This window comes from Rattus norvegicus, chromosome 18 (assembly GCF_036323735.1).
Source record: "Rattus norvegicus strain BN/NHsdMcwi chromosome 18, GRCr8, whole genome shotgun sequence".
Classification (NCBI taxonomy): Eukaryota; Metazoa; Chordata; class Mammalia; order Rodentia; family Muridae; genus Rattus; species Rattus norvegicus.
Window position 1 is genome coordinate 48,398,110 of NC_086036.1, and position 22,554 is coordinate 48,420,663.

Below are 22,554 nucleotides of genomic sequence, written 5' to 3' on the forward strand. Positions count from 1 at the left end.
GTCAGCTTCCTGATTAGGGAGGGATACAAGGCAAGGAGACCAGCTCCTTCGAGAGCCTGCTGCCTTCACTGACTTTTAAATCATGTGCCACAAGGAACCATTCTTCCTTGAATTGATTTTGTCCGAGTATTTTATCACAGCAGTAGGAAAAGAAATGAAGAAAATTGGTGCAGAGAAGTTGGAGGCATTGCTGTCATAACTTGACCATGTGGTTCTTGCTTAAGTGTTTGGAACGGGTTTTAGGAGCAATGTGGAAGAGATTGGGTCTGTGAGCTGGAAAAGCCTTTGAACTCTGCAAGAAGAGCATCCTGGGCCATTCTGGCAGGAAGTTGGAAGATGAGATGGGATGGGATATTCAGATAATGGAGGCCTAGCTCATGAAATTTCAGAGGCAAAGAACTGGGAGGTGTGGCGATCAGATGAGGTCCTCCATGAGCCAAGAACGTGTGTGGCTGAGATAAACACAACCACGTCCCGGACCCTGATTCTTCAGATAGACGAAAATGGCAAAGCTTTCCCCGGGTGAGACTCAGAGGGGAGGTAAAGCCTTCCTCTGGTCTAAGTAGGAGTATTTACAGACAATTGACCAGTGTTTGCAGAAACTCTGGACCACAGCTTCCTCCTCCCCGATATTTACAGCCTGAGAATGTTCCCCATAGAAGCCTCTCACTGACGCTAAACGCCCCCGCTTCTGTGTTGCACAGGTTGTAGAGTAGGTTCCCTCTCTCAGAACAAGCACAGCCTACCCCACCCTATCCCAGCCTTTCTGGATGTGTGGTTGTTACTGCCTCAGCACAAGGTCGCTTCTTCATCTCTGAGTTGCCTCAGTCGGTTTCCCAGGCCCAGACTATATAGGATACAGGAGGGAAGAGGGCCAGTGTTGTGAAACTTTGGCCAAGAATCTGGTTTCATTCTGCCGTATCCTGATAACCTGAGTGAACTTGAATTTAAATGTAATGGACTAGTTTATCTGGCAGAGCAACTTGCTGAGAAAGCATCTGTAATAGTTAGAGAGAAACGGTCTGTGTTGCACTTGAACAATAGGAAAACTGCCCCCAAAAACAAAAGTTGGCCCATCAGAGGCTCCATCCTGTGAGGTTCCAAATTCATTTGAGGGAAGAAAGCCTAAACTGAAGGGCTTTCCTGCTTCTCCAAGACATCTGTCCGGAGAAGTATTTCCCCAGGGTCAGCCCAGCTGTGGTCCACTGAGGCCAAGTTCATCTGGTAGCAGCAGAATTCGGCAGCACTGTCCACATGATAGGGCTTTGGCAGGCATAAATGATTCAAGACTGTCAGAGTGATGGAGTCCTACTCCAGACATTAAGAGAGCAGTTGAAGCCAGACAATGTGCATCCGGGTTGGAGTCCCTTTCAAAGATGCCCTGGGAGCCTATTGTGTGAAACTGAAACGAAGTCTACATTTGCAGTGCTGATACTAGGATATTAGAGATTCCTGGACCATGGGCAGCTCTGAGGATAGCTGTAATCACATAATGAAACTTGCCTAAGGGAGAGGCTCTGAGTGTTGCAGGCTGCGGAGGTTAAGGGGCGGGGTTACCTGAGTTGTTGGCCAATCATCATGACTCCCAAGTGCCAGGCATGGAGCAGTCAGACTTGGTATTTTCTCTGATAGATTTTGTTCTTGTTTTGATCCTATAATTCCTTACTGTGCTCCAGTCCTTCCCTGTCATTTATTTATTCTGTTTATTTTGTGACATTGTGCATCGAAAATACATAGCTTGGATTTTATTTTATAGTTCACATTTAAAAAATTTGCCTTGAATCTCAGACGGAACATGGGCCCTGAGCTCTTTGTTTGACTGTTAGGTTGAAGGACGTTTGAGATTGGATTGAATATATTCTTGCCTTACGAGATGGACGTGAGACTTTGAAGAAAAGGAGCGGAAGGCTGTGATTTAAAATAATGCATTTGGTTGTCAAATTGACAAGGCGTGGCTGTGTGGTGGTTAGGGTTAACTGTCAACTTGGTAGGATTAGAAATTACCAAAGAGAAGTCTCCAGACAGTGTGAGGGATTATTTTGCCTCTAGGCATTCCTGTGAAGGGCTCTGTTGATCAGATTACTGAGGTGAGAAGACCCAGCTACAAGTGGGCACCAACTTTCTCTGGGCTTGGACCTTGGACTGTAAGTGGTAATGGAGGTTGGTGGAATAGAAGGTTAGTATTTGCTGTGAGGAAAACAACCTGATTTCAAATCCCCCAAGCACCCACACAAAAAGCCAGGCATCACCACAAGTGTCTGTAGACCCCATGCTGAGGGACAGAGACAGATCCTGGAGCTTTCTGGCCTAAACAGTGAGCTTCAGTTTCAGAGAAAAGGTCCTGTCTCAGAAAATAACAGTAGTGGGAAATAGAATACTCCTGATATACTCTTCTGGCCTTTGTATAGGAATGTATGGCCATTCACACAGAGAAAGAGGAGTGGGGCAGAGAGAGCTGACTGAGCACATTATCACTTTCTGCTTCCTGATTCGGGATGGTTTGCCCTGCTGTCTCATTTCCTCTTCCTTGAGTTCCCTGTTATGATGGACCATACCCTTGAACTGTGAGCCAGTGTTGACTCTATCTCTATTAAATTGCTTGTATCGGGATATTTTACCACAGCAACAGGAAAAGAAACTAAGATGTGTAGAATTTTATTCAAAGTGCTGAGATGACCCATACGGCTGGCACTTGAGAGTAAGAAGTGTAAAATGAAATCAACCTTAATGAAGAAATGAAGAAAAGAAAGGAAGAAAAGGAAGGAAGGAAGAGGGAGAGTGAGGTCGTCATGGAGACAAGGTGATGAATGTCAAATCTCTTTCAGTCATGGCTCAGGCACACAAAGACACGTGATCTATAGATAGACGTAAGAGTAAGGGCTGGACAATGGTGGCAGATGACGTCATCCCAGCTCTTGAGAGGCAGAGCCAGGCAGATTTCTGAGTTTGAAGCCAGTCCCGCCTACAGAATGAATTTCAGGATAGCCAGGGTTACACAGAGAAGCCCTATCTTGAAACAGAACAAAGCAAAAAGAAAAAGGGGGAAAGGAAGTATAAAGAAAAACTGAGAGTGTCCTACAACTTGGCACAAAACAGTGTCGTACCATGTCTGTCTGCAATTATCCCTTTCTCTGAGGAGACCAAACAAAAAAGAAAAAAGAAAAAAACTAAGCAAATTTGGCAAAATCGCATTTTCTTCTACTTTTGGTTCAGTAGCTACTTGAGAAATAAATGTAACTACAGAATATATTTGTAAAGTTCTTCCCTATGGTTTACATCAACAGGAAGTGCCATGTGTTCATAATTCCATGCGGTGTTTTGATCAGGTATTCTGGGTGTCCTGGAGGATTGGACTCCTTTATCCTCTTGTCATTTTGTAGAGCTGCTCATCTAGTGATATTCGGCGAGCTGTAATTCTGAAGTGGCTGGAATTAGGCATATCTTTTCCAGTGTGTGAGGCTAGAGATGCCATTCCTCTGAGGAACCAAGCTCAACTGTGAGACAGAGACGCTCTGATCTGAAACCGCAGGACACTGAGGAGGAGAAATACGCTCTTCCTAGTCTATGGAAGTGGAGGGTGGTGGTTTTTGTGGCTCTTCATTACTGTATCACTACCTAACCTCTCTTGACAGATGCGAACACATTTGCTTAAGATCATCAGATTCCTGGTGCAGATAATCTAGCACCAAACATACTGAAAGCCAAGCAAATGGAGTGAACTTGGCTCCAGAATTTTAAGAAGTAGCCCAGTGCAGCCAAACTATAATTCTCAGAGAGGACTTCTAATAGGCCTCTCTTTAATAAGCCAGATACACACACACACACGTGTGCGCACACACACACACACACACACACACACACACAGAGAGAGAGAGAGAGAGAGAGAGAGAGAGAGAGACTGACTCAAAGGCCTTTACTACAAGGCTGAATATTTTATTAAAACATGAACTTAAAAATAGAAAAACCTCTTTCTGTTTGATCACTTGAGGTAGTTTGATCCGATCCTCACAGACCGATAAAGATATATCACAAAAATCGGACCAAATCATAGAGCAGGCAGATGTTTAATTGTAATAATTGAGCGAGCAATTATATGGCAGCTCTTTGGCAGATGATCTACAGTGGAACGCACTTCTTCACTAATTATTTTCAGTAGCTAACTCTGAGTATAAAAATGTGCTCAGTGCTGAGGACCCAAATGTGAATAATGGGAGCTTGTCGTCATTGCCACAGGAACTGACAGTTGAATGGTAGGGATAAGAAATGGACAAGAGGCAAAAATATGGTCACTAAGAGGAGCACAGCAGATAGCATGGCGAGCATAGGTAGGGGCTATGGTGAGAGAGGTAAATGGTCTCTTGGCTGTGGCTAGCTCAGGCACTCTTTCAGAACTCCACACAACAGGCGGTTTTATTAGGAACTGGACTACCAGAGACTGGATGTCGGTAATGAGCAATCAGAAAGATGAGGCATTAGCTGGTTCATTTGGCTAAAAAGAAGTCAACGTGATGCTGAGGAAGCTGTCGTTCTTGCCATCCAATCTAAAAATCTAACAGCTGTTTGAACTGAACTACTTCATTACTGCCACACTTTGGTGTATCCATTTGTGGTCGGGATTTGGCACGGATTTGCAGAGGAGAAGCAAACCAGCAAACAGTCCAAACAAAAGCAAACACGAGGTCTATGTGGGAAAGTGTATACAAGCCTAGATTTAAATCACAGCGTAAAAACAATCACATGGAAACAATGGTAAGTATGTAATCAAAAACATATTGGGAACAGAAAAAAAAGTAACAAAAGAACTATAAAAAATAAAATAGGGGAAATAACTGATGAAACATCACAAAGATTTCTGCCTTGTGCTGCTGCATGCTGGTTGCTGAGGCCAGGAAACCCTCTTCACCCCAGGCAATCCATTTTTGGTACATACAACAAAATCCAGCCTCTCACTGAATCATGTAAACACTTGGATCAGTACAAGAACTGTAGGGTGTCCAGGGCAACCAGAAGGGGGATACCTATCTTTCAACATTTATTGACTTCAATAAATTCAAATCTGAATCTTTTCCCCCCCAAAGGATTCAGTGAAGTCAAGAAGGCAGGCATCGACGTTTCTACTCTGTCTAGCTCCACGTCAGAGAGAAAACACCCATTCTATCCATATCTACTGGATCGAAGCAAGATGTGCTTTCCTCAGAGTTTACACCAGGAAAAAAGAAGTTTTATTCTAACCAGATGTGAGAAAATTAAAACCAATATTCTAAAGTATTTTTAGTGGCGTATGATGTCATCCGATTTCATATTTTCTACCAGAGGATATGTATTTTTAAAAATTGTGAAGCCACTTTCCGTGCAGTACTTAGCCATGATAAGTTACAGTAAACACATGGCAGAGTTGTGTGATCATATGCTTCGCTCTTTAGTCAAAACCTGGGGAAGACATCTAAGAGTAGGGAAGAGGATTAAATCATATGGAGCTGTCTTCTGATCACGTCCAAGGATGTCATTTCTAGGGGTGACATTTATGGCAGGCCTTAGAGGTAGGAACCCAGTTGTGTGCAGGACAAGGATTACTCTGATTATCTTTAATCCTAAAATAGACATATGTGTCTCCTAAGAATGACTTCCAGCTTCACTCTTAATCACTCACAGAAACCTAGCTTTAAAACACCCAGGCCCTTCTCTCTTACTGGCAGTGTCTTTTCTGTGACACGCTGGCACGCATCCCACTGCCAGCACCTAGGTAGTACTGGGTTTCCCTGGATCTCAGAGCCCTTCTCACCTTTGAGAACTGGCTGAAAGAGGAGCAAGATGAACCCTAATTTGACGGGAACTCAGTCTTTCCTTCGCACTCTCATTTGGACAACCTCAAGCAAGCGGCCATGTCCTGGAACAAGAATGTAACCCACGATGGCTTTCCTTTAACACTCTTCAAATCCTTTCCCAATCCTGGAACAGAAATTTGTCCAAAGCTATTTAAAGCTTTCCAAGAGGGCAACAGAGAGCCAAGGTTGCTATGGGTGCTTCTGTTCTTCCTGTATTTTGTTTCAGAAATAGGAAAGAGGTGCTCACCCTCCGCTGCAGGCATTACTGTGCGTCCTCCATAAGGTGTGCTAGGAGTAAAGTTACTATCATCACAGGGTCCAGGGTACACGGCTGAATTAACCAACTGTCATTTCAGACCCAAATCTCTAGCGCCACCCACCCAGGAGCACAAAACATTCTGGGTTAAAAAAACAAACAAAAAAAAAACAAAAAAGAAAAAACAAAAAATAAAAACAAACAAACAAACAAATAAACAAAAACAAAACAAAACAAAAAACCCAACCCTGCCCCTTTACTCCTTGGCTAAGTCTTCCAGGGTGGGCGAGACTTGGAGAGGGGAACGTTGGGGGTTGAAGACGCAGTGCCAAGGCATAGCACTCTCGCCAAAACGCTCCTCAGACAAGACAGTTTCCCAGGACCGTGTCCACCTTCCTTTTCTCATTTCCCGGTTTTATGCTGGAACCTTGGAATGGTTTGGGGACCAATGAGGTGGCAGCGGTTGATTCATGGATCGTGGTGAGGGGAGATATCATTTCCAAGGAGGAAAGAGCGCGCGGGGGACGGAGGGTGGGGGGGGGGGGAGGAGAGGCAGCAAAGCCAGAGGGGAGGCGGGGGAAGAAAGTGGGAAGAGGGGGCCAAAAGTGGGAGGGGAGGAGGGAAGAGAGCCTGCGGGAAAGAGCCAAGGCGGCGGAGGTGAACGCGCGAGGTAAGCAGAAGCAGCAGGTTCGCTGGTCCGGGATACTGGGGGAAGGCGGCTGCTAGCGAGGGGCGTGGGCTGGGCTGTGGATCAAGGGGACGGTCGCTGTCGGTCCTGCCTGGTGGTCGCGTCCCTGATCTCAACGTCCCGCTGCCCCGGGTGTCCCCGCCCGCGCGCGCCCGTTGGGGGGCCCGGGGTGCGGCGCCGGCCGCCGGGCCGCATTGTGACGTAGCGGGGCCGCGGCAGCGCCTCCGCCGCCCGCCGGGGTCTCCTGCGCCCGCCGCTCTCGCCGTCTGTCCGTCCATCCCTCCCGCCGCCCTTCCCGCTCCGGTGAGTCCAGGTCCTCCCGCAGACGCCGCAGGGAAGAGAGGGACGCGAGCAGGCGAGGCTGAGCCCGTGCAACTTTGCACCGGGCGACACCCTGCGGGTTCTCGGGACCCCGGGGGGCCCCCTTTGTGCCTCAGGTCCCTTCTGCCCGGAGCCGCGCGGTGCCGCTGCAGAGAGCCACAAGAGGGGATCGCTGTGGTAACCCAGGCAGCTTCACCCCGGGGAACCCAAGTCACTCCCGCCTCCCAGTCCTAGGCTCTGGTGCAGGGGGATGGTTCTTTTCATTGGCCCTTGCGCTAGCTGGCGTTCTGCTTGCTGCTACCTCGGATCGTCCCGGAGGCGGGGATGGGCTGTGCCGAGGCTCCTAAGAGCTCCCAGGGAGGGGCAAAGGCTTGGTGATAGCTACACTAGTAACCAGAACAATAACAAACGTGAAGGGGATGCCGGGTGGTGTCGCTACCCGAAGGGAGCCCCTGGCCCATCAGCCCCGCGGCGCCTAGGCTGCCCCGTCCAGCTTCAGCTCCTCCTCCCGGCGCTGTCCGGCGTCCCGGGATTATCCACGTCCTGGGGAAGGCTTCTTTCCTGACCCTCTCAGTGGCGGTGACTTTCCTTTGCAGGTGGTAAGTGGGGATGAAGCCAACGTTGGCTATTGTCAAATGCCACGTTTTGTTTATTTCATTTTTTTTTTTTACGAAAAGAAAGGGGGAAATATTCTGAGCCAGTTCTGGCAGCCATACAGTTTCCACAGGAAATACTAGCATTCTTTGAGGAACACGCTACTGCTTGCAGCAAAGAAAGTCTTCAGGAGACAAAAAGGCAACTGCATTGTTGCTCATTTCCAACTAGCCGCTAGGAGGGTGGAAACGTTGTTTTTTCCTGCGAGAACATTGCTTTCCTTGGGAAAGTTAATTACGGCAGCATTGCTGTCTGTGCCCTTTTTTTTTTTTTCACTTGCTTGAGGTGGGGCGCCGCTCCTCATGGTTGTTACTGACAGTGTCCATCAAAGAGCCCCTAGGAAGAAAGAGCGGCGCAACACAGTCTCGCCACACACCACGTGCTGTGGAGCCCTGCCAGGGTACAGTTTGCAAAATGAAATAAGGACTATCTGGGGAGGTTTATGGGGATTACATTTGCACAGACGTCAGTTCTCCGAGGTGTCAACTCTAAACACGTTATGGTCAGGCATCATTTCGGCGCTGAATCTGCAAGCAGGCAAAAACCTCTTTCTCGTTATGAAGCAGACATCTCCGTTGGGAATACGTTCAAATCTGTACTTCGTTTGTACATACTGAAAAATTCAAAAGTCAAGAGAGCAAGATGTAGGAAGGCCCCGTATGCTAATGTGTGCACACCTGGGAGGCAGTGTCTGATTCTGATGTGACTGGATATTAAATTACTTCCTGCATAGCAAAATGCTGGGAGACACCTTTAAACTGTCCTTTCAACTAATAGAAGAATGCGTGACATTTGGGGACTGATCACAGAGGTCTCTTTCTAAAGGAGCATTAGCTAGGTATTGTCTCTAATCAAATAACATGCGTTTCCAGGTCTAGAATCAGAAAGCAAATGATGGTGCTTCTCTTAAGGGTCATAGAACATCACTAATGTTAGTAATGCCGTTAAAGGGGAGGTTTATAAAGAGGTTTTATCATTTTGAATGTAACTGTTATTGTCCCTAAGCGGTTTGTGAAGAGAGTTTACAGGACAGTACATCTGAAATGGGGATTCCATTCATTAATTCGATATGTTCTGTTTGTCCATGTCTGAAAGGAAGTGACTAAAGCCCGTGGATTGCTGAGTGCCACGTCACAGCTTTGCTGAGTCCAAACAGCTGTTCAGTGCAGGTGTACAGTGCAAACAGAGAATAGAAGCCAAAACCATCGCCAGCATTGTTGTTTGGGAAGGACTTGGAGACACTTCACTGTGCTTAGGAGGGAAACCCACAGAAAACATCTGAAACATACAAATGCTCTTTGATACTATCAGAGAGAGCCTGGAGCCATGTTTCTTGCCAGATTTAACTTGTTTCTTGTGAAAAGAAGAAATCTCCCAAGTAGCAGGTGCATCATTAGAAGCAGCACAAGGGACTTTCTCTTTTAAATGCAAAATCTAATTGAAGAGCCACAAGAGGATCGGTGACACTCTTAGAGAAAAAGTCTGTTTTTTGGCAAGCTTTCAGGTTACAGATGCAAATCCCATAGGAGAACTATGGGTCTTCCGAGACAAATAATATGTGGTGAAAATCAAATAGTTGCTTCTGTGAAACAGAGACCTGTATATACTTGTTTACTTTTGCTCTTTGACTTATATGCAAATTCACTTGCAGAGTAACATTCCCTGAAATGAATACATAATTTGGTCTCTTAGCTATAAACTGCATTATTTTCTAGTTAGATAACAGACTTCATATTTTATGCTTGGCAACTTAATTCTTCTATTAAACCTCTAAAATTAATGATCAAAGCTGGACCTAGTGACAGGTAGAGGTCAGGAGGACAGCTACAAGGTCAAGGGTCATCTGGTATCCTTAGTGATTTTCAAGACAGCTTGTCTCAAGGAAAAAAAAAAGATCTGAATCAAAATTAAAGGACCAAAAGAGTAATTGCTCATTGATGGCTGAACATATTCAAAAGTCTGACTTGACTCTTAGTTATTGTGTGTGTGTGAATATGTAGAATATAAAAGTATAGACTGCATGGGCCAGAGAGATGGCTTATGGGTTAAGAGTACCCTTGTCAGGTGACTTCCAACTTCTCCAACTCCAGCTACTGAATATTCCAGGGCCCTCTTCTGGCTTCAGTGCTTGCACACATGTGGAATCCACTCACTGAGATGCACGCACATAAAGAAAACAAAGTCTCTCTCTCTCTCTCTCTCTCTCTCTCTCTCTCTCTCACACACACACACACACACACACACACACACACACACACCACAACATACACACAGCATGATCTCTTCATACGGGAATTAAAATCAGAGAATAGGATACCTAAAATTTTAAATAATGCTGCAGAACATGAAACAAGACATGTCAGAATTGAGTTCCCCCAAAACTAAATAATAACCATGAAAGAATTTGGAGAAAGTAAACATTTTATCAGTTACCGATTGACTTGTTATTAAGTCATTCTATAATGTAGTTGCTTAAAAGGGCTAAAGATCATGGTTCTTTTGGTGAGCAGTTTGGACTGGGCTCTGCTAATCCAATGAAGGTTCCTGTAGGTGACATCGTCACTCAGCTGAGAGGAGGACCTTGGGTCTAGGATAGCCTTGACTACTTGTCTGGCTGTTGTCAGGCTATTATCCAAGTGCATGGGTGGACTAGGAGAGGAAGCTCTCTTTAGCAGGCTAGCCTGGGTCTCCTCACTCAGTACCCAATCTCTATTCAGAGAACAATGGAAGGAGTAGCAAAGGAGTAACCACACAGCAGAAGCAAGTGTTGAGTGCCTGATCATGTCATGTTAGCTATTTTGCCACTGGCTTATCAAATTCTAAGGTCACCCCAGATTTGAAGGGGTTTAGAAAGGAAACACCTGAGATGGGAGGGAATTACAAAAATAGTTTTGTTTTGTTTTTTTAAATACACCTATGAGACCTTTGAGAACACTTTATTATAGAGGGAGCATTCTGCTGAGAACAAAGTCATGAAATACGGAAACGTTGATCTTGAGTGCTTACGGACCGCTGGGCACGTAAGATGAGAAGTGCCCACTGCTCCGTGTTCTGGGAGACTCCGGATTTAGGATTAGGTGACTGATAATAGAGGTGGTGAAAGCAGAGAGTCAAAATCACCCTGAGATTTAAAAGAGTTTAAGTGACTGACAGAGGATTGTGCGCTTATGAGACATGGGGACATTAGTAAGTGATTTATGTGGGGGGAGAGAAAAACTCAATCCCAGAAAGGCTTATTAGAGGAGGCAGAGTGAAGGCAAAATTGTTATAAGCTACAGAGCACACAGTATTAGCTATTGCTTATGTTTGTATCTCACTGACTACTGTGTATAGAAAAGTTTCTTAGGGTAAAGAAGGCACCAGAAAACCAACTATGATATCCCCGGTTACCTTAAGAGGTTAAACGGAAGTTAGAAGGACTTGTTCAGGAGGGAAATAACGATTCAAGGTATGTGGAGCAATGTTCCTTATTTAGGTTGAGCCTAGCAGGCCCCTTTGGCCTAGCCGGGGCAGCATGAATGTTCCTGAACCAGGGGCACTGCTTATCAGCCTGCCCAAGGTGGCTTGACATAGGATGTGTATCCTCAAGAGCACGGCCAGTTACACTGGAGGTAGACAAGGGTGGTACAGATGCCCACTGCTGAGGAATGCTTGAAAACTGAGTCGGGCCTAGGCACGGGGCAGTGAGGCAGGAAGCAACAAGGAAGGTATATTTAGGTGAGCCATAGGTGCAATGTCAAAAGTTAAATCCACAGTATAGTCTGGTTTTCTCATGGAGAGCAGAGAGAGAAAAGGCAGGCCATTAGAATGCCTCATCAGGATCCCTTCACAACTGTTAGCTAGAGGACATTTTGCTAGGAAGGAATGGGTTTTTAAACATGTTCTGTTCTTTCTCCTAAAGATTAATTCAAATTGCTGCTTCATCAAGCTCGTTTATAGATAGCCCGGCTGAAATTCGGGGGTGTCTTTACCATCAGGTGCAGCTGCTGGTCCAGACAGAACACCTGGTCTCAGTGCTTTCACACAATCCTCCTGACATCACATACAGATGTGCTGTGTGAACGAGCCCTGGATGGACGAGCTTAAACCTGAGCATACACTTTTATAGTTTATTTTTTATTGCCCAAGCCTAAGAACCCCGAAGATACTCAATAAATGTTAATTGAATGAATGAACGTGCCATTATCTGGTGCAGTAACATTTTCTAAAACAATCTGGTCTGGCTGTTCATTGTTCAGGGTAGAGTCAGCTATAAAAATCCCTAAGTGCCTTTTGTGGACTGAAATGTTTCAGGGCACTCCTGTCATAGTAACGTAGATTGTTTTTTGTTTGTTTGTTTTGTTTTGTTTTGTTTTGTCTTTCTGTTTTTTTCTAATCTATCACTTACTGAAAAATAACTTTTACTTTTGTGACATAGAAATTGTTAGGGATCATGCTTTGTTGCAAGAGAGAGAAACCAAGTCACAGTCTGCACCTCCTCAAGTAAGAAGGAACAGATAGGGTAGTAGAAACATTTGAAAAAAATCCCTTTCTAAGTCCTTGTCCCTTTCATGATACTAGGACTGGCTTAAAAAGAAAATACAGAAGAGAGGAGAGAAAGGGTATTGCCAATGTACAGAGCAGGCGTCTGTCTCAGCTGACTTTTCTGAAAACCAGGTCTCCTCCCTGAATCCTGAGCCCAAAACCTTGGCACTAGGTCTGACTTCTTCATTACCTTCTCCACCTCTTAGTCAGCCATAGATGCTTCCTGCCTCGGCTCTGACGCTTTATCTCTTCTTTGTTTGAGACCATCAAGCTTCACTTCCCAAGTCATCCAAAGAAGGTGCCTCAAGTCTCCAGTTGTAGTCAAACCTCTCCACAGTCATGGGTTGTCTTTCTGAAGCAGGCAAATCATGGACCTGTGTTTAGAACCATTCACAACCTTGTCACTGTCCTGGGGACAAGTTCAAGGTGCCTACCACAAGTCCCAAAGTCTTGTGGTGTGGACTTTGCCTTCTGCTGAGGGAGCGAGAGAGGAAAGGGAAGGGTGTGTGCAGGCTGGCTGGTCTGTATCATTTTCAGGTACTCATTGGCATGGCTTCCTTCCTCTCATCTTCATGATTTCATGAGAGCTGTTGCCTCAGCAGGATACTATTACATCCTTCTTGATCTCACAAGAGCCCTTTGATGACAGGACCGTCTCTCTCTCTAGACAGACAGCTGAAGATTAGGACTGTACTATCTAGTTCCCATGGGAGCTAAAACTTAGTGCTGTTCACACTGTATTTCCTGAATCTTTCATCTTGGAGATTTTTTAGAAAGGGTTTTTTTTTTTTTATCTCTTTGGATTTTTTTCCCGTTTCGTCTAACTTGAGCCTCATATTTGTAGCTCAGAATATTGGACATAAAGTGAGATTCCTTTTGAAGTTCTGTTCAGATAATTTATCAACTTTTTCTTCATGATTGGCTTTTAATTAGTCCCTAGTGACCACATCAAGACAGAGTTTGAGAAAGAAGCAACCCAAACTTTCTGGGCTGACATCTATGGCTTGGAGATCAGAAGAATCATTATTCCACAGAGGAGGACAACTAGTGGCTACATTTGTGAGATCCAGGGTTCTCTGCTCTGGGTGGCTCCTAGATTCCTTATAATTACTTTGCTTATTCAATTCTCACAATAAGCCTATGAATGAAGCCATTTATTTCATGTGAGGAGACAAAGACTGAGAGAGTTGCAGTGTCTTGTTTCCCTGCGAATGTCTCTCTAGGGATGGCTGACCAACAAAGAAAAGCTTGGACATCAGTCTCCCATTTCAACACATGTAATGTTTTTCGCGCTGCTGTAAGGTTAAATGGCTGCCATGGAGAGGAAAACACTGTGCTAGAGAGATGACCAGTGGTTACGAGAGCCAACTGCTCTTTCAGGATCAGTTCTCAGCATCCATGATTGGCTCCCAACCAACCATCACTCCAGCTGCAAGCGTTCAGTGCCCCCTTCTGGCCTCCACAAGCAACTGCTGTTATATATGCATATACCACACATTCCCATAGAGAAATCTAAAAGGGGAAATAGGAGCTGGGGGCATCCAGGCAGAGGAGTTCATCTCAGTCTCCTCTTGCAGATGAGAAGGCAAGAGTGAGTAAATGGATTAACCATGGGTGGGGTGAAGATGGACTTAACTAGTTGCCAGGGCCCCTAGTAGAGAATTGCTCCCTTTAAACCATAAGCTGCTCTTAATTTGCTTGAGATGTTATTACCTTGGATTATCTTCTCTGGCTCCCTTTGCTGCAGATGAATGCAGCAGAAGTACAACTCAGAAAGCAGTAACATTGCTGGTCTCTCTGTGTCTCTTCTCATGCCATGGTTACTTCTCTTGCTGGCGGCCTATTCCTCTCCAGAACCTCCCTAGAATTTCCCTTTAAGTATCACACAAAAAGGCAAAACTCTATAAATGGACAACAAGTAGATGGTTTCACATTTTTTCATAGGCATACCCTAAGTAAAAGCAAAAATGGGACACTGATTTTAATAATATGTTTTCCTTCACTCAGTGCATCTAAAACCTTAGGATTTCCATGTGTTCCAAATCATTGAACAAATACCTTACATTCTTCTTATTTTTTGTACACTAAGTCATTGAAATTTGATGTGCATTTTATGTTTAACCCAGACTAGCCACATTTCCAATGCTCACCAGCTACTTGTGGCTAGTGGTTCCAAAGCGGAATACCGGTTTGGACTCTAGATTCCCCTGGTTGAGTCCCTCTGATTCAGTCAACACTTAGCTCCAACCTCAGCTCTTGCCTGGACAGGAGGTGCCTGTGGCTTTGTGTGCTCCCCAAACCGGGTCAGAGGGTAAGGAATGAAGCTTCACCATCCATCTGTATCCTGCTGTTGTATGAAATGCAGTCAGAAGCTGGCAAACATATTAATGAATGAAGGGGGTTACTTGCCACACTAAGTTTGATATATGAAGGCTTGCCTTTTCAGACTTAGCATACAACATCCACAATCCCCAGTCCATCTCCCAGCTCTGTCCAGAGTCACAGAGCCCTATTTGGGTGAAACTGAATGACTGAGTGGTTGCACTACTGTGTACGGAGCCTCCACGTGTACATTGCCTCTTTTGATTCCACTCTCTAATGTCAAGCAATACTATATTAAACCATAATATTCATTCTAGAATGAATATTCATTCATTCTAAGAAAGCAAACAGGAGGACAGACCAGACACGAAGAATCATTCGTTCACCTCTTACTGAGATTACCAAAAGGGTCAGTTGACAAACAGAACATTGGTGCACATGGAGAAAGCAAACTGCAGCAGGGAGCAGCTAGAGTCGTCATCCTGCGCTTGCTCTGCTCCCTTGGTGCTTTCAAATTAACTTTGTCCCGCCACCCCTCCCTCCCACCCGGAGAAAACGGGAGATTGACATTCTGAGTACAATTGCCTTTGCATATGCGGCAGTATTTAAATTTATGCAAGAGCTTCTAATTGGTTAAAAACATGGTTTTTGCACGTCTACTTTACCCTCAGTGATAAATGTCACTTCAAACAACCCATTCAACCACATCTAAAAGTTTGCTACTCACATAAACCATGCTAATCACATATGTAAAAATTTGCAAAGCTTGAAACCGGGGAAGATATCAGTGTTTCATCTAAGTAATAAAACACTTGAAATCAGGACAAAGAATGCGATTGGCTCTCATGCCCATTTACAGACTGCTTGAGGGGTAAGAGAGAGGGCTCAGCTGTTAAAGGCACAAACTTCACTTCAGAGGACCCCAGTTCAGCTCCCAGCACCTACATCCAGCAGCTCCCTACTTCCTGGCATTTCATTTCCAGGGGATGGGAATGCCCTCTGCTGTCCTCTAGAGAAACCTGTACCCAACTGACATACACATACCTACACATACACACACACACACACATACACACACACACACACACACACACATACACACACACTGAAATCTTCAATAATAATTTTAAAATGCCTTTAAGGTCAGCAGGATAGCCTGGTGGATAAAGGTGTCAGCTGCCAAGTTTCATGACTTGAGGTCTATACCCACCACCCACATGGTTGAAGGAGAGAACTGACTCCTGTAAGTTATGCTCTGACCTTTATACAGATGAGTCATGGGTACTGTTGCATATGAGGGCTGTGGGGCATGTACACACACACACACACACACACACACACACAAACATACACATGCACATACATGTGCATATATGCACATGGGAATAAATAAATATAGAGGGAAAAAGTATGCTGAAATCAATTAGAATTAGGCTTAGCCTCCATTTGACCAACACTTGCCAGTTTCATGCTGGAGAGTGCCTTGACCTTCTTGAAATTGTGCCTGATCCACACCAGAAAAGTAAATCTTGCTGTTCTATGCTGTGTATCAGGAGGATTAATGAACACAGACAACATTTTGAGTAATTTCATAAGGAAAACTCTATCTAGGGCAACTGGAGCATGGAGTAATGTGCCAATATTTATTTTTGCAAAGTAAATTTCTAAAAGCTAGAAAAATCATCACATATACCATATGGTAAATAACTAAACATGAGCCATGTTTACGTTATCTGACAGCCGTGTCAGTGAGGCATGGACAGTTCGAGGTAGACAAAGTTTCATCCATTGGCTCTAATTTGGGGCTTTCATCCCAGTCTCCTAAAAAAGAATTCAAGTTCCTCTGCAGCTCACACACAGCAGCTAACACCATGGCTCTGGGTTGCTGTGCTGGTGTAACTGAAAACCTATAAAAGGGCTGAGAGCTACTTTTGAATTGGCTCAGCAAACTTGGACGGGATTTGTCAAAGTGGCGAAAGGTTTAAAGGAATTTTCATAAATGAGGTCTCCAAGCTGTGTGTGTGTTAACCATAGAATTCCAATGCTCTCCAAAGCGCATGAACTCAGAACGGCGCCTTGGAAGAAGAGCAGCCAAAGCGAGATGGAAATAAATGATTCATTTTCGCTCCTGGAGTTGTGCTGATGTAAGCACACTTAGCCGCTGATCATGGCACTTCAGTAGCCTGCTGTGTACTGAAACTACAATTGAGAAGTCTAATCTTTAATTGAATTGAGTACCCACAGATTAACATGGTGAAAGTCTCCGGTACTAGATGTAGTACAGTGTTTACTAGTGTTGCTAAGAAACAGCGGAGGAGGTCTTCGGAAGTTCCCGATTGATTTGCTGAGGAGGGGGGAAGTTCTGTTTCTCCCTGTTGAAGGATTCTTCGCTGCTCCTCACTTCCACAATGTCTGTAGGCATGTTTCATGCTCGGAAGCCCTGTGTTTTCAAAGATTTCATTGCAGTGGGCTCATGGGTGTCTGTGCACACGTACAACATCAGTGGCTATTTGAAAAAGCGTCTCCGCCCCCAAACCTGCATGAAATAAGCATCGTGAAGGGTTGGGATTTTAGTGGAATAAAGTAATTCTATTTGTTAGACTTATCAAGAAAGTAGAAAGTTTCTTGAAATTTAACTATCACCAGACTTTGTATTCTGGCTCTAGTGGAAAATTGTCAAATCATTTTTTTTTTAAAATTTGATCCAGGTTGACGATTTTCCAAAAATCATTAAAATGTGCATGTAGGAAACCCATTCTATTCTGCTTTTCTTTCTTTCTCCCCAATTTGGCAGGCCTCACTGCATGATGCATTGTGCAATAGTGGTTTTTTTTTTTTTAATGCAAAGCTGATATTTGCACAGCATGAGAAGGAGAAGCTCTGTCATTTCACTCGCCTTGTCCCACAGAACAAGAGATTGCTCTGTGCTCTTTCAGTCAGGATCAGGCATTAAAAATGTGTCCTCCCCAAGCTCAGAAATAAGAAAGATTGAAAGGGAAAAAACCCCACAGGGACAAATTCCTATTTGATCTATTTGAGGCAGACTGTTATCCTCAGGGTCTGGTATTTCAAAGCAGGGGCCTTGCTAAGAGAGGGCAAGCCAGCAAAACACTTGACTGGCTGTCTCATGGATCAGAGTTGAGAGAACTTGGGCTCATTACCAGATTCTATCTTATATCCAATCTCAGAACAAGCTGGATAGAATTAGAAAGGGGTTTTCACGGACCAGCAGGATCCAGGATCATGACTCTGTCAGCAAATATTCTTAGCTATCTGTAGCAGAGATTAGGACACACTCGTTCCCACCTTTAAGATAATTGCTGGTGTGTTGCAGTGGAAAGCTGGTTGTTAATTTTGGTAAAAGCTGATTTCTCGGCCTATAAAAGTATGTAGCCCCGTGTTGAAGGGTATCACATGATCAGTGTACACTAGCTAGAGAACCAGATCTTTCAGCATGTCTTAAAGAGCGAATGTGTTATTATAACCCAAGCCCCGAGGCTAACTCCAATGCAATTAACCAATGTTAGGGGTTTTAATTTACAAAAGAAAATCACGTATTTATACACAGAGCATCTGAATACAGGCCCTATGAAATAAGTAGGCAAAAATGCCTTTCCTGGTAGATGTTTGGCAGACAGTTTAAAAGGTAAATGAAATCATAAGACGTTCAATCCGACTTTTTGAGAACTTTTGATGCTAGGAAAGAATTTGGAGCTTTGACAATAATGAGATAGAAAAATAAGATACTAAAAATGGACATATAAATTACACACATGTTCAGAATGTTAACTCCTCTCATCTCCATTGTCTGCCCAAGCAGAGGACTATGAACCCCATTGGATAATAATGGTAGACAGGATGTAGACATCGCACTGGTCCCAAGCGTGATGGGCAGATTATCTAGTGTCTTATACTAGATATGGTTTAATATGGTTTATAAAACTTTTCAATATTTTGATTCAGTTTCACCCTTTCTCAAGTGCACAAATGTTTATTAATTACTTCACCTGTGAGCTTTAGTGGTAGGGTTTAGATAGGAATAGTGATGTCAGATCCTTCCTACTTTTCTCCATCCACTGTGTGTGCTGAAGCATATGTTGGATGCTTTCTAGGATGAATCGATGGGCTCTGTTGGTCTCTTGCTTCTGATTGGTATAATATTACAATATCTCACTAACCAGTAAGAGTCCGCTGAATGTTAGAGAACAAGTGCAGAGAAAGGATGGGGTTTTCCCATGAACTTCCCATTGCCAAGCACCTCCCTGTTGGCCATAGGTGGTGGCTGCAGATCTCTCTTGGGCTACTGGTTTGTGGCCTCTGTTCCCTCCTCCAGACACTTCAACCTGTGATCTGCTCCTCAGAAATCTTAGGAGCTAAGAGTTCTACACCTTCTCTTGGTCTTCATATTAAACTATCGTCAAATTGCATTCGTGTCTATGATCTGTTTGATTGACAGAGTGATAACCTCACTCAGAAGTCACTAGACTCAGAATGTCACAAGAGTGGCATGATTTTGGTAGGTTTAGTGCACTGATTGCTTTTTAGTGTTCATCCAACAAAGCTGACTCTTCCATAATGAAAATCCCTTCGTTGGATGCTTTAGTCCTTGTACGAACATTGTGGAAGGCCCTTACATAAACTAAAATTTGGGCTAGTGAGATGGCTCAGTGGTTAAGAGCACTGACTGTTCTTCCAAAGGTTCTGAGTTCAATTCCCAGCAACCATATGACGGCTCATAACCATCTAGAATGGGATCTGATGCCCTCTCCTGGTGTTCTGAAGACAGCTACAGTGTACTCATACAAATTAAATAAATCTTCTTAAAAATTGATAGATAGGTGGTATAATCTTACACATCTCACACTCATATTCCATTACTGAGCGAAATGCAGGATGTATAGCTCCTTTATTGACATTCTGGGCATTATCGCCATTCGGTCACCAATGAGAAACACTGAGGATTGAAACCACAGCTTCCTCTGGGCTCTTCTGCTCAACTACACTGCCCACAGCTTCTTACTGTTGAGTAACGAACTGGGTATGCAACATTATTATCCCACCATTTAACTCCTTCAAAGCTTAAAAGGAAGAGGATTATTACTTTGCAAATGTTAGAAGTGAAAGGGGGGGACATTCGGGGGGTAAAGGTCATTCAATGCTCCCATGGCAGAACCAAACAGTGAAGAAGGTTTCATCTCCTTTCTTAGCATAGGCTACACGGTCATGACATATCTGGAAGAGAAAGCTATGACTTCAAATTATTTAGTAAATTAAAACAAAATATACATGGGATAATTGAGAATGTCTAAAGTAATAATCTGCAGTTGTGACTTGTAAATAATAGGACTGAATCATGAACATTTCAGCCTCTTCAGGTTAATTACTATAAGGTCTGGGATTGAAAGCACTGAACATTTCTATCTTCTTGGTAGTTAGCTCCAAGGTAGAAGATGTTACAGTGAGATTTCTCCTTGACTCCTGCAGAATAGAAGACCAGCAGTGAGATGTTTGATACATCCTTGCTCTCTCTTTTACAAGGCTTGTTCTTAAGCCTTATAAAGCTTTGTGATTTTTAGCATTATTTCACTCAAACTTACACTCATTAAACTTAAGAATGAAAATCAGAAAATTCCCTGAAGAAGAAAAAAACAATTTAAAAAAGGTGAATAGCATGCTTTCTTTCATTTGATAAAAAATGTTATAATTACTGAAATTTCAGACCACATATATGAATGCATCTTTCAGTGTCTTGGGGGAAAATGTCTACATATCTTCCCTCTAACAATGTAGGTTGGGGAAGGGAATTGCAGAAATGCTTCCTCTGTTTTTGTTTTTGTTTTACAATTAGGTAGAGTTAAATGGAAAGGTTTTTTTTTCAGCCCAGAGAAGTATTTCTCTATCATCCCTCCTGAGGAAGGAGCTGAGCAGACAGAAGCAAAGCCCACTGCCAGATGACCCGGCCTTTCAAGGATGCAGTATTGTCATTTGGAACACTGGGGTCCTGTTTTTCTTTCTTACTTTCCCTACTAGTATTTTCTTTAAGGTCTTTCCAGGTAGGATTCCTTCTTGATACTTTTTAAGAATATATTTTTATATATTAAAAGCTATATAAATATTAGCTTTCATATATATACACATAAATTATCTTTGAGCTATCCATAATCTTCAGTCTGTTAATCAAATCCCTGTCCTACATGTAATAGGCAGCTGCTCTGTTGAGCTGCACTTCCAGGCCAAATTATCGTGCCCTGAGATCTTGTACCAAACTGCTCTATGGCAGTGCTTCTCAACCTTTCTCATAATGCAACCCTTTAATACAGTTCCTCATGTTGTGGCGACCCCCAGCCATAAAATTATTTTTATTGCTACTTCATAACTCTAATTTTGCTACTGTTGTGAATCATAATGCAAATACTTCTGGAGATAGAGCCTTGCTGAAGGGGTCATGACCTACAGGTTGAGAACAGCTGCCCTAATATCTCCTTATCCACCCTTGGTCTCTACCACTGCCTTTCACTGTTTCAGTTTCCTCTTTTATTTATTTCCTTGAATGGAATAGTCACATATTCCTAGTAATCACTATAAATATTAGATTGTTTTCAAATCAGTTTGTACTGATTCTTAGCAATAGTCTAAGAACACAATGAAGTTTAGTGGGTTGTACTGAAAATATTACATTATTCCTAAGAACCTTCCCTGACTGCTTTCCAAACAGTAGTCAGGGACTGTTAGTGATGTCATTGGTATTATTTGCACAGGGAGGTCTCATTATTCTGTGCATTTGTTCTATGAACACATGGTTTAGTACCTTTTGTTTATGAATGAAGTGTTTCCCTCCTAGAAATGTTCTAACCAATGAAGGAAGGTGCCTACCAATAGTAAGGACAGGGAATCAGTGCTCTAGGACAGAGGAGAATGAACAAGGGGCCTTCTCTACAACACAAAGGGCATGATCAGATTACCACAGGCTTCCCAGAAAACATGGCATTTCATGTTAGAGGTAAAGGCTGAATGAATGGTCACTGGGCAGGAAATGACAGGAGAGCATTAGAGTTTGACAGAATCTGGAAATCATATTTTGGTGTCATTTTGCACTAAGACATATGGTGTGGGCGTGGCTGACATGAGTTTCAAAGGATGACTGGAGCCAGGTCTTGATCCATTTCCCACTGAAGAGGAAGGGCGTTTATGTACCACATTCGCTGAATGATACTGATATATAATCCTGTGTAGACTGCACCATTCATTCTTGAGGTTTAGCCTGTCACCTGTGCTCCTGATGTCCACACTCTCATCTCTAATCCTGGTCTAGCAATCTTCTTTGTCTTCTTGCCATCTGAACTTCTGTGTTCTCTTTAAAAAGTTGGGGGAGGGGGTAAAGATGTGTCTCACAAACTTTATACTCTCAAAGAAAATCTCCTTTCTTTCAAGATCCTGGCTTTGTTCCAATTCCCTAGCTATTGAATAGTTCCAGCTTTCAAGGAAATTGTCTGCAATGGTGCCTAATCTCCAAACATCCCCCATCTCCTAGTAAGACTCAAGCCCTGCTTTTTATATATTTTTATGTTACTCTCAATGTTTTTCTTTCTCCTGTCTCCATTTATCTTGTCTTTATTAATGTTGCCATCAACTTCCCCTCCGATTGCGGTAACAACTTTCTGTCTCCTTTTAACTGAAAACAATGCTTTTTCGTATAGTATATCCTCTTCATGATGTCCCACTCTCCAAACAATTCCAAGATCCTTTCCACCTCCCCACACATTAACCCCACTCCCCCTCTTTTTCTCTCTCTTTTGAAAACAAATAGGCAAACAAAAAAGAGAGAATGTTTGTGCAAACATACACATGCGCACGCGCACACACACATACACACAAACACACACACACACACACACACACACACACACACCCCAAAACAAAACAAAACGAAAACACACTAAATTGGAACCCATAGGCCAATAAGA

The 22,554-nt window shown here is 43.5% G+C and overlaps 1 protein-coding gene across 9 annotated transcripts in view; it reads left to right on the forward strand.

Moving 5' to 3' along the window:
- Positions 1–4,054: 4,054 nt before the first annotated feature.
- The window catches only part of Sncaip (synuclein, alpha interacting protein), a 140,083-nt gene continuing 121,583 nt past the window's right edge, over positions 4,055–22,554 (forward strand). For 3 of the 9 annotated variants that reach the window (XM_006254719.4, XM_039096790.2, XM_063277309.1), the window contains exon 1: positions 4,055–7,072. The gene's annotated coding sequence lies outside the window, so the exon portion shown is untranslated. The other 6 variants (XM_006254721.5, XM_063277308.1, XM_006254720.5 and 3 more) reach the window with 4 other exon arrangements.